Source organism: Phocoena phocoena, chromosome 7 (genome assembly GCF_963924675.1).
Source record: "Phocoena phocoena chromosome 7, mPhoPho1.1, whole genome shotgun sequence".
Lineage (NCBI taxonomy): Eukaryota > Metazoa > Chordata > Mammalia > Artiodactyla > Phocoenidae > Phocoena > Phocoena phocoena.
Window position 1 is genome coordinate 39,921,863 of NC_089225.1, and position 8,756 is coordinate 39,930,618.

The 8,756-nt window shown below is 36.1% G+C and overlaps 1 non-coding gene across 1 annotated transcript; it reads left to right on the forward strand.

Annotated features, from left to right (window-relative positions):
* Positions 1–7,416: 7,416 nt before the first annotated feature.
* On the forward strand, positions 7,417–7,523 carry LOC136126204 (U6 spliceosomal RNA). The gene has a single exon (XR_010656093.1). It is a non-coding gene; the product is annotated as a U6 spliceosomal RNA (small nuclear RNA).
* Positions 7,524–8,756: the final 1,233 nt, after the last annotated feature.

Consider the following 8,756-nt stretch of genomic DNA (forward strand, 5'->3'; position numbering starts at 1 on the left):
CCACTATAATGAAAAACTATTTAGTGATTAAGCCCTTCAGCAACATAATGCTGGGTCAGTACTTTCAGATATGTCAAGAAGACGACTCCAGCAAGGAACTGAGTATTTCCTCAGCCACCACACAGAGAAACCACCTTCCAGTTAGGTTTGCGGGCAACCATCTTTAAATGCTTGAGCTGTTCAGCGTGGCCATGACAAGATTTGCAATTCTCTACGTTTATTTACACACCATCACCCCAACTAGACATCACATAGAAGTGGCATGGTCACAGCTGACCCCAGGGTAGTCCCTGTCTCTGCCGATCCAATTTCATCGTGCTCTGCAATTGAACTGCAGTCATACAGTAGAGGATGTATGCACAGGACTCCGTGCCACAATAAAATTAGCAGAAGCTTGTCAGGGGGCATTTTCCTGTTTTACCGTGACAGACCCTGGACAAATAAGTCTGCTTTCCAGAAATCCATAGAGGTCTGGCTCTCTTGAAATGTATATGAGCCCAGCATATTTGTGTCACAGTGTTCTATATGGTAAGCGTGTTACGTGATAGTTTGAGAACAATGTTAAGCCTTTGCAGTGTTTTTTTCGTTTTGTCTTCACAGTTTTCAGGGGCACTTAAATTGCCTATGAAGAGACAACTCATTTTTGATTTGTAGAACAACAGCTTCTGTTTATTAGTAGTAACTAAGAAAAAATTTATTCCTTCAGAGAAAGGATACAGCACAGATCTATTCTATTTTGAAAGAAAAAGTTCAAAGGAAAATTTTTATTTTGCAGTTTGATAAGTCAAGCTTCAAAAGTCTCTTTCTTGACCCCTCATTTTACCGGTAAGAATCAGTTATACCACAAGGAAAATCTAAGAATACACACATTTAAAATATGCTTGTAAATAAATTTAAACGATTTTTTTTTTTTTTGGTTTCAGATGAAATGTTAAAAGAATAATGTGGTAAATAGATACATTTTACCATTATGGGGCAAAACATTTTAAAACATAATATGTTTTTTAATCCAGCCTAAAGTAATTTTATTAGATATTCTGTGCAGTTCTTATATCAAACATTCTCAGAAGCCCTGGGATCATTTTATATTCAATGGAAGACAGAAAGAAATCCAAAACCTAGTTAAATAAATTGTTCATTTATTCCTTCCCTTTTATGCACCAAGATCTACATGTGGTCATTAATTATAAAGAGACTATTATAGCACCATATTTTCATTCAATACGATGTCCTGGTATATATCAAAGAAGTCCCATAATTAAAACAGAAGGGCCACAATGACAATTAAAATTACAATCTATATGGGGAAAGAAAGTACAGTTCTGCAATTTTTCACGCTGTCACTGTCAGCTGCATGGAATATTCTGGTCACGTCTCTTGTAAAGCAGCCTAAATTCTTCTTCACCAATGCAACCTCAAAAGCATTATCAGCACCTAAGCAAAAGCCTATGCAAGTATAATTTAATACGAAGCCACAGTTTGCAAGTAATAGCGTATAAAGTGATATTTAAGTGGTGTTTTAAGCACACTTCTGATGGCTACAGCCGCTTTTCCCTGGTAAATGCGTTTTCCTTTGAGTAGTGATTATGAGTCCTAGGTGAAGAGGTCCTGTGTGCAGGTCTGTCTGTAAGCCTTACTTCCAGCTGCCAATCTTTACTTCACAGTGAAGAAAAAGCCACATAGCACCTTGTTCTTACTCTTGTATGCTGTCATCCCCTGAGCCGGATAACACAAAATCATTTCCACATAACACTTTCCTGCTTCTGCCTCTTAAACCTTGAGACCTACACATTGTGCATGCACTTGCACCCTTGGCAATCGGCTCCCTGGAAACCCCTTCCTTTGAACCATCAGAGTCTTCTAGCGGACTATTTTTAACACTCATCTTGGTAAATATCTGCATTAACGGAGTACAAAGCTTTTTGGTAGCAATATGTATTTGCTACAATTTATTGTCTATAAAAGTCACGAACAGTGAATTATTACTCTTAAAATTGTGTTTTTCTTTATAATAACTTTAAACTGAGCACTCATATATGAAGCATGCAATGGAGATTGAGAAGGTTTTGTATAATAAAACTGTGACATGGTCATTTTTTCCAGTTTTGCATTACAGAGACACACTCATGCATGGTGCTTTTTAAATTCTTATTATGTGGGAGGTCAGGGGGTCGAATGTCAGAAAGCACTGTTAATTTCACGGGGTTAGGGGAAAGTAAATTCAGAGGGAATACAGATCACTTAGCACAGAAAACCAGCTCCTCTGAAGTTTGGTTTCACATTTGTTAACCATATCCTTCAGCTGACGAACCATTGAGACCACGGTGACATTCTGGTCCCAGATATAATGGCTTGACATGCTGCAGTGAGACTGTGATTCCGTCGCCCTGCTCCCTGTGCCAGCCTCAGCCTTCCTCTGAATCAATGAAGCACTAAAACTCCACACAACTGGAACTGAACAAAGCATGTTGCCATTTTGGCTGTGATGTTTAAATTATAGAGAAAGCAGTCAGGATGTCTTAAAGTTCAATCTGACAAGAAATGTAAAATATATTTCTGTCTTCATTCTCTGGGAAGGTAGCATCTTACACTGTGCCGTATCACTACCCAGAGTCCTTTTAAAGTGGTTCATAATAGAACATCAAAGACCAAATTCTTGCATTTCAGGGATTTTTAAGTAATCAGAAAGACATCTTACTAGCACTGGCCAAAGTTTCGTGGGCAAGAGAATGACCTAGATAATATGGTTTTATTCAGTTGGTGGTGGAGGGATATAGTTCCTTTATTTTACTATTTGTTCTGAGAGACAAAGTTAACATGCTGGCAGGGACGTACAAGGCACAGGTTACACAACTCACCACCAACGACGAGGTAAAACAATGGCCCATTTTACCGTTGGGATAGATGAGTAATAACCCAAATAAGTTTTAATGTGAACTTTGGTAAAACCTGAAATTTTATTTAAATATAGTTCACTGGGCCAGTACAGACAGATGCTGATAGGTTTGGTTGGGTAGTTTATTAGTTTTTTTTTTTTTTAAATAAGATTTTTCAGACTCAAAACTCAAACTGGGCTCAGCTGCCCCCTTATAATTAAATTTTAATGACTTAGGCTGAGTGTTTGTGTTTTGGCAGCATGCTTAATAGTGTTAGCATTTAAATGGTTACAACTAGACTTTGAAGGGAGGCAAACCCATAGCAAGTCATAGGTGAAGCTTCTCCAAAGAAGCTCTGGTTTACTGGGATGCTGTGGGATTTAGTGGGACAGCTAGTGGGTCCCACTAGCTGTGGGTCACTCGGTTATAGTAAGTCATTAAAAATGAATTAGAATAAAATGCTACATACTCTAAATTCCACAGTAGCCTGAGGGCCAATGCTTTTCAGTTTTAACACTTTTTCATTATAAGTAACAGTTTTATATGTTTTCGTATGCCAAAGGGTCTACTGGTAAATAAAAGCAGTATGTGGTTCTGCTCATAAAATCACCCTTTCTCCCAAAATGCCAGGAACAATCCAGGGTATCCATTTTAATCAGTTCTTTTTTTTAAGAATTATTATTAACTTTGCAGTGGTATATTTCACAGGTATCCTTTTTATAATTAAAATCTTGTTTTCCTCTCAAATCCTCTTTCCAGCAAGCAGCCTGTTGCCTGAAGTTTTAATCCTTCATTACCAGTTAAAACAAAATCACCAATTAGGCACATGAACACGTCTGTATTAATCTCATTAAGGTGATGGCACCAAATAAACTGGAACTATTTTTGTGCTTTTACTGTGTTCCTATGGCTTTATCAGGCCCTGTGGTCATATACAAAGACCTCGAAGCTTAGTCATTTAGAGTCATTCGGTTGTGGACTGAATGTGGCATTACCAGCTATGGCTGAAAATTGCTTTCAGCTTTTAAACTGCACTGACTAGTCTGTAGTTAATCTTAGATCATTCACTCGCAAAATTAAATGAGCCAGAACGGTGGTCTTTTTTTTTTTTTTTTTTTTATAAAATAATACATCACAAAACACTTATTTGCCCTGCCCAAAAGAGAGATCAAATTCATTTAAAATCCCATAAACCAGAGTTGTGAATTTTAAATTTTATTTAGTAGCAGAGAAACAGAGGGTAAGCTATCTTTCTATAGCACATCATTGCTATAAATTTACATATGGAACATGGTTTGATGCTTAACCAACCTTTAATCTACCTTTGATGTATACTTTTACTTCAATGTGGTCATGTGACATCCTTATTAATGCAAATGTAAAAAAGACTGTTTTGGATCTATGATATAATTAGCCATAAACCATGTTAAAAAGAGAGAGAGAGTGTGCCTACTTGAGTCACTGGAGTTGCATATAAAGTTCACAGTTATCATCACAGAAGAATAACCTTAAGAAACTAAGTTTAAAATTTTTACTTCATTCATTCTTATATTTTCTGCCCAAGTAACTACTGAAGACCATTTTTCTATACGAGTGATAGTCAACTAAGATTTGATTGCTAAATAATTCATTTTATAGGAGTAAAACACTTTAATATTCGTAGGATTTTTATCCTGCTTCTTGTAAAAGTAAAATCACATTGAAAGAAAAGTGCTAACTGAGGCAAAAGGGGAAATGTAATACTTCTTATCCTGATTAGCATATATTTCAATCATTTCAAATACACTGTCTTTTAAATGAATGTGCATTTTCTTGTGGTTGGTTCCCTCCTTTCTTACTGCCCTACCCCACATTGTGTGTCAAATGTCTATGTTTTGATTTTGGCGGCCACTAATGTTAGGGTCCAAAAAACTTGAGCCACTGCAAATGAGGTGAAGGTCACCTCATAATGCCAGATGGAGGCAAAAAGTTTGGATATTTGAGGGGCTGACCCAGTGAGTACCCTGGTGGATGACAGAATGCTAAGGTTAGATATTGGAAAATAAGGTTCATGCTACTCTGTCACTGGGGCCGGTGCCGGCTGCTTGCTTGACAGAGAAGGTGGTATGTGGTCTGGACCTCAAGAAAAAGGAAGTCAGCCACCCAGATCAAAAATTACCCTGTTGACCATCCAAAAAAATGATTCTGACATCAGCTTAGCGAGACAAGAAGAAAATGATTTTTTTAAAAAAGTTAAGATTGTACTTTATTCTAGGATAGTCTAGGGAAAGTCACAGATCGATCACAATATGATGAACGGAAATTCCTGAACTAAGAATACAATTGCCAAAACCACATTGGCGACAACTCTTCATTTTTACTACGTGTTGCAAGTGCACATGACTCAAGTTGTGCCATTCTGAAAGCTAATCACTCATTGTTTTTAAAAATATAGTGTTATAAAAGTACTATAAAATAAAATGCATTTCTATTGACTGTTCTCTTTAAACAAAAGCAAATTGACTGAAATTGACAGAAGCCATTCATTGGTTATGCAATTATTTTCCCAGCTATGAACATGTCTTTCTGTTTAACTTGTAATAACTTAGAAAAAAGGTTTCAGTGACCAAAACAGCATACTCATCTTTATTGAGACTGCCCTTCCTGTCTTAAAAACTTTCTTAAGACTCCCTGACCTGATTCTAATATAACTGCGTTCCTTAAATCTTACTATATTGCTACTTTAAAACAGATATTGGGTTTATATTTTTCAATAAATTTTAAAGATTTAAAAGGATCCCTATCTATTCAAGATTTGTCCCTTTTCTGAGACTATAGATGAAGCAAAAGATTCATACATATATATATATATATAATCAAATATCAGGTGACCATTCTAAATACTGCACAGTATTAGTTTTTCCATCTCAAGAAAAATATCTGCATATTGTTGTTTATTCTGTAAAATATTCCTTTTTTTAATAGCCTGAACCAAATAATTTCTCATTTTTACAGGCTTCACTTCACTTTTCTCACAGTGAATAAATTGCAACTTATTTCCATGAAATTCACAGATGACACAGATCTTTATTTTGCATAAAGGCATAAAGAAGTGTCTAATATCTTCAATATTCATCTGCTAAGTGGACATTTGCATTGGGTTAGAACGGAAAAAGAGCCCCAACCCTCCCGCAGTGACAGCTGTACAAAGGGATGACATCTGACAGCTGTGACAGTGCTGAAGGGAAACTCAGATGACTTGCAGTATCCATGATCCAATTACAGCACACATCCCTCTGACAGACCCAGCAGCTTGACTCCAGCGTTTGGAAGGACAGTATTGATCTCTTGTCAGAAACCAGTTGCCTGCCTGCAATTGTGCGCCGCTGAACTTTGAAAAGCTATAGTACCCTCTTAAATGATAGGGGCAGTCAGGTTATAGTATTCAGGTACAAAGAGAGGTGCAAAGGGTATCTGCTAAATGCTCTAAACTTGAACAAATCATAACAATATGACAGTCCAATCATACTGAAGGAGCCCAGCTGATCTAGCTGGCTACTGTCTGTGCTAATGGAAAGACAGCTCTTTGTGTTTAGTGGGATGATCTTACTTGATGAAAAGGCCACTGCAATTAGTGCATGCTGGTTGGCTGTGCTGGGTGACAGCAGCATGGATGGTATAATGGCAGCTGCCAATAACCCTAACTTCAAGAAAACAGACAATTAGGACTTTGATCCTAACGCTGTTAGTCCTTTACTCCAGACCTCTGCTCCGCTTTTACTGTAAACCTCACAAGGGCAATGTGGTACAACCTCACCAAACAGAACAACTTGGTCAAGGGGTCAGTTGCCTTTCTCCTCTTGACTTGTGTACCTGCCTTCCTTTAGGAGAGAGAAAGAGAGAGGGGGGTGGGAGAGAGACTTACGCAAAATGTAACAAACATAAATATCTCCTTTCAACTATAGTTTAAAAGAAGCTAATATATGAGCATAAATGCTTTAAGATGCAAAAATTTTAAATACATTTTAAAAATAGGGTGGTAAAAACAGGATGCTAAACTTTAAAAAAAGAGCTTTCTAATGGCAAGTGAGCTCATGTTTTAAGACACATGTAGGACTGACTATTAAGAAATCAGTATAAAATAAATAGGATACGAGGATGTAATGTATAGCACAGGGAATATCACCAATTTTTATAATAACTTTATATGGAGTATAATCTATAAAAATATTAAATCACTATGTTATACACCTGAAACTAATATTTAAATATTGTAAGTCAACTATACTTCAATAAAAAAAGAAATTACTAAAATAATTAAAAGTTATCTCCAGTTTTTATTATTTTAGAGTTGGATGAAGATAGATGAAACATTCTGAAGACTCAGCATACACAAAACTTATAATGCAGATTATTTTAGTGTTTTTCATCAAGTGCAGCTCCAGAACACTTAGTAAAGCACTTAGGTAGCAGTGAAACAAGTTAAATTAAATACTGGAGCACACATACACACACAAATTATACCAGTATAGGCAAATCTATAATTAGAAAACTTAAGTTAGTGCTCACTTCAGCAGCACATATGCTAAACTTGGACATATACAGAGAAGATTAGCATGGCCCCTGTGCAAAGATGACACCCAAATTTGGGAAGGATTCCATATTTTTAAATGAATATTCTTTCTTTCTTTCTTTATTTTTTAATTTATGTATTTATTTTTGGCTCTGTTGGGTCTGTTGCCGTGCGAGGCTTTCTCTAGTTGTGGCGAGCAGGGGCTACTCTTTGTTGCAGTGTGCAGGCTTCTAGTTGTGGTGGCTTCTCTTGTTGCGGAGCGCAGGCTCTAGGTGCACGGGCTTCAGTAGTTGTGGCTCACGGGCTCTAGAGCTCAGGCTCAGTAGCTGTGGCACACGGGCTTAGTTGCTCTGTGGCATGTGGGATCTTCCTGGACCAGGGCTCGAACCCGTGTCCCCTGCATTGGCAGGCGGATTCTTAACCACTGCGCCAGCAGGGAAGCCCTGAATATTCTTTTTATACCTCAAATTTAGACTGTTTCTTAACTTTGAAAGTTTTTTCTGTAATTGTGGATCAGGTAGTATTATTAATTCTAGGTAAGTAGGTATTGTAAATCAAAACCCAGAGGAAATATTATTGTTCAAATTTCATTAAATTGCAAGGATTTAAAAAAATGAAAAAAAATTAAGTCTGTATCAGTCTCAGATTCTTTCTAATGGAACAAATATAATGGCAAAAGTGGAAAACTAACCTTATATAAAACATTTTATATTTCAAATAAGGTATGGAAACTAGAGTTTTGAGAATGAACAGAGAACTAGAGAACAAAAGATGAAAAAACAAACTTTGGGAGAGCTTTAAAGCAGAGAAAAACTGAGATATAATAGTATCTAAGATAAATGAAGACAAAGAACCAATGTGCTTCAGCAGTACAAATACTTAATTATATCCAATTATATACCTGTTCACTCGTATATACATTAATGCTAATTAAAACACATGAGATCACCCTAATATAAATTGAATAACACAAAATTAGTGAGTATGGAGAAACATTCTCTTCTTGATAGAAGTATAAATTGTAGCAGTCTTTCTTAAGATTAATTCAGAGATATGTATCCAAATTCCATATTACTTTAATTAGAAACATTCTTCACAAAGAATTGTATGAAAGAACATTCATTGAAGTATTACTTATAATGGGAAAAAAATTAAAACAACCTAACTACCCAGTTGGAGGGGATTAACTATATCATGATAAAATAGAATAATATACAGCCAATTAAAAGAATGAAGTGGATTTATATAAGTTAATATGAATTTTTCCAAGATGTAAACATAGTATTATCTTACATGTATAAAAGTATACACAAAACAAACATATGTGT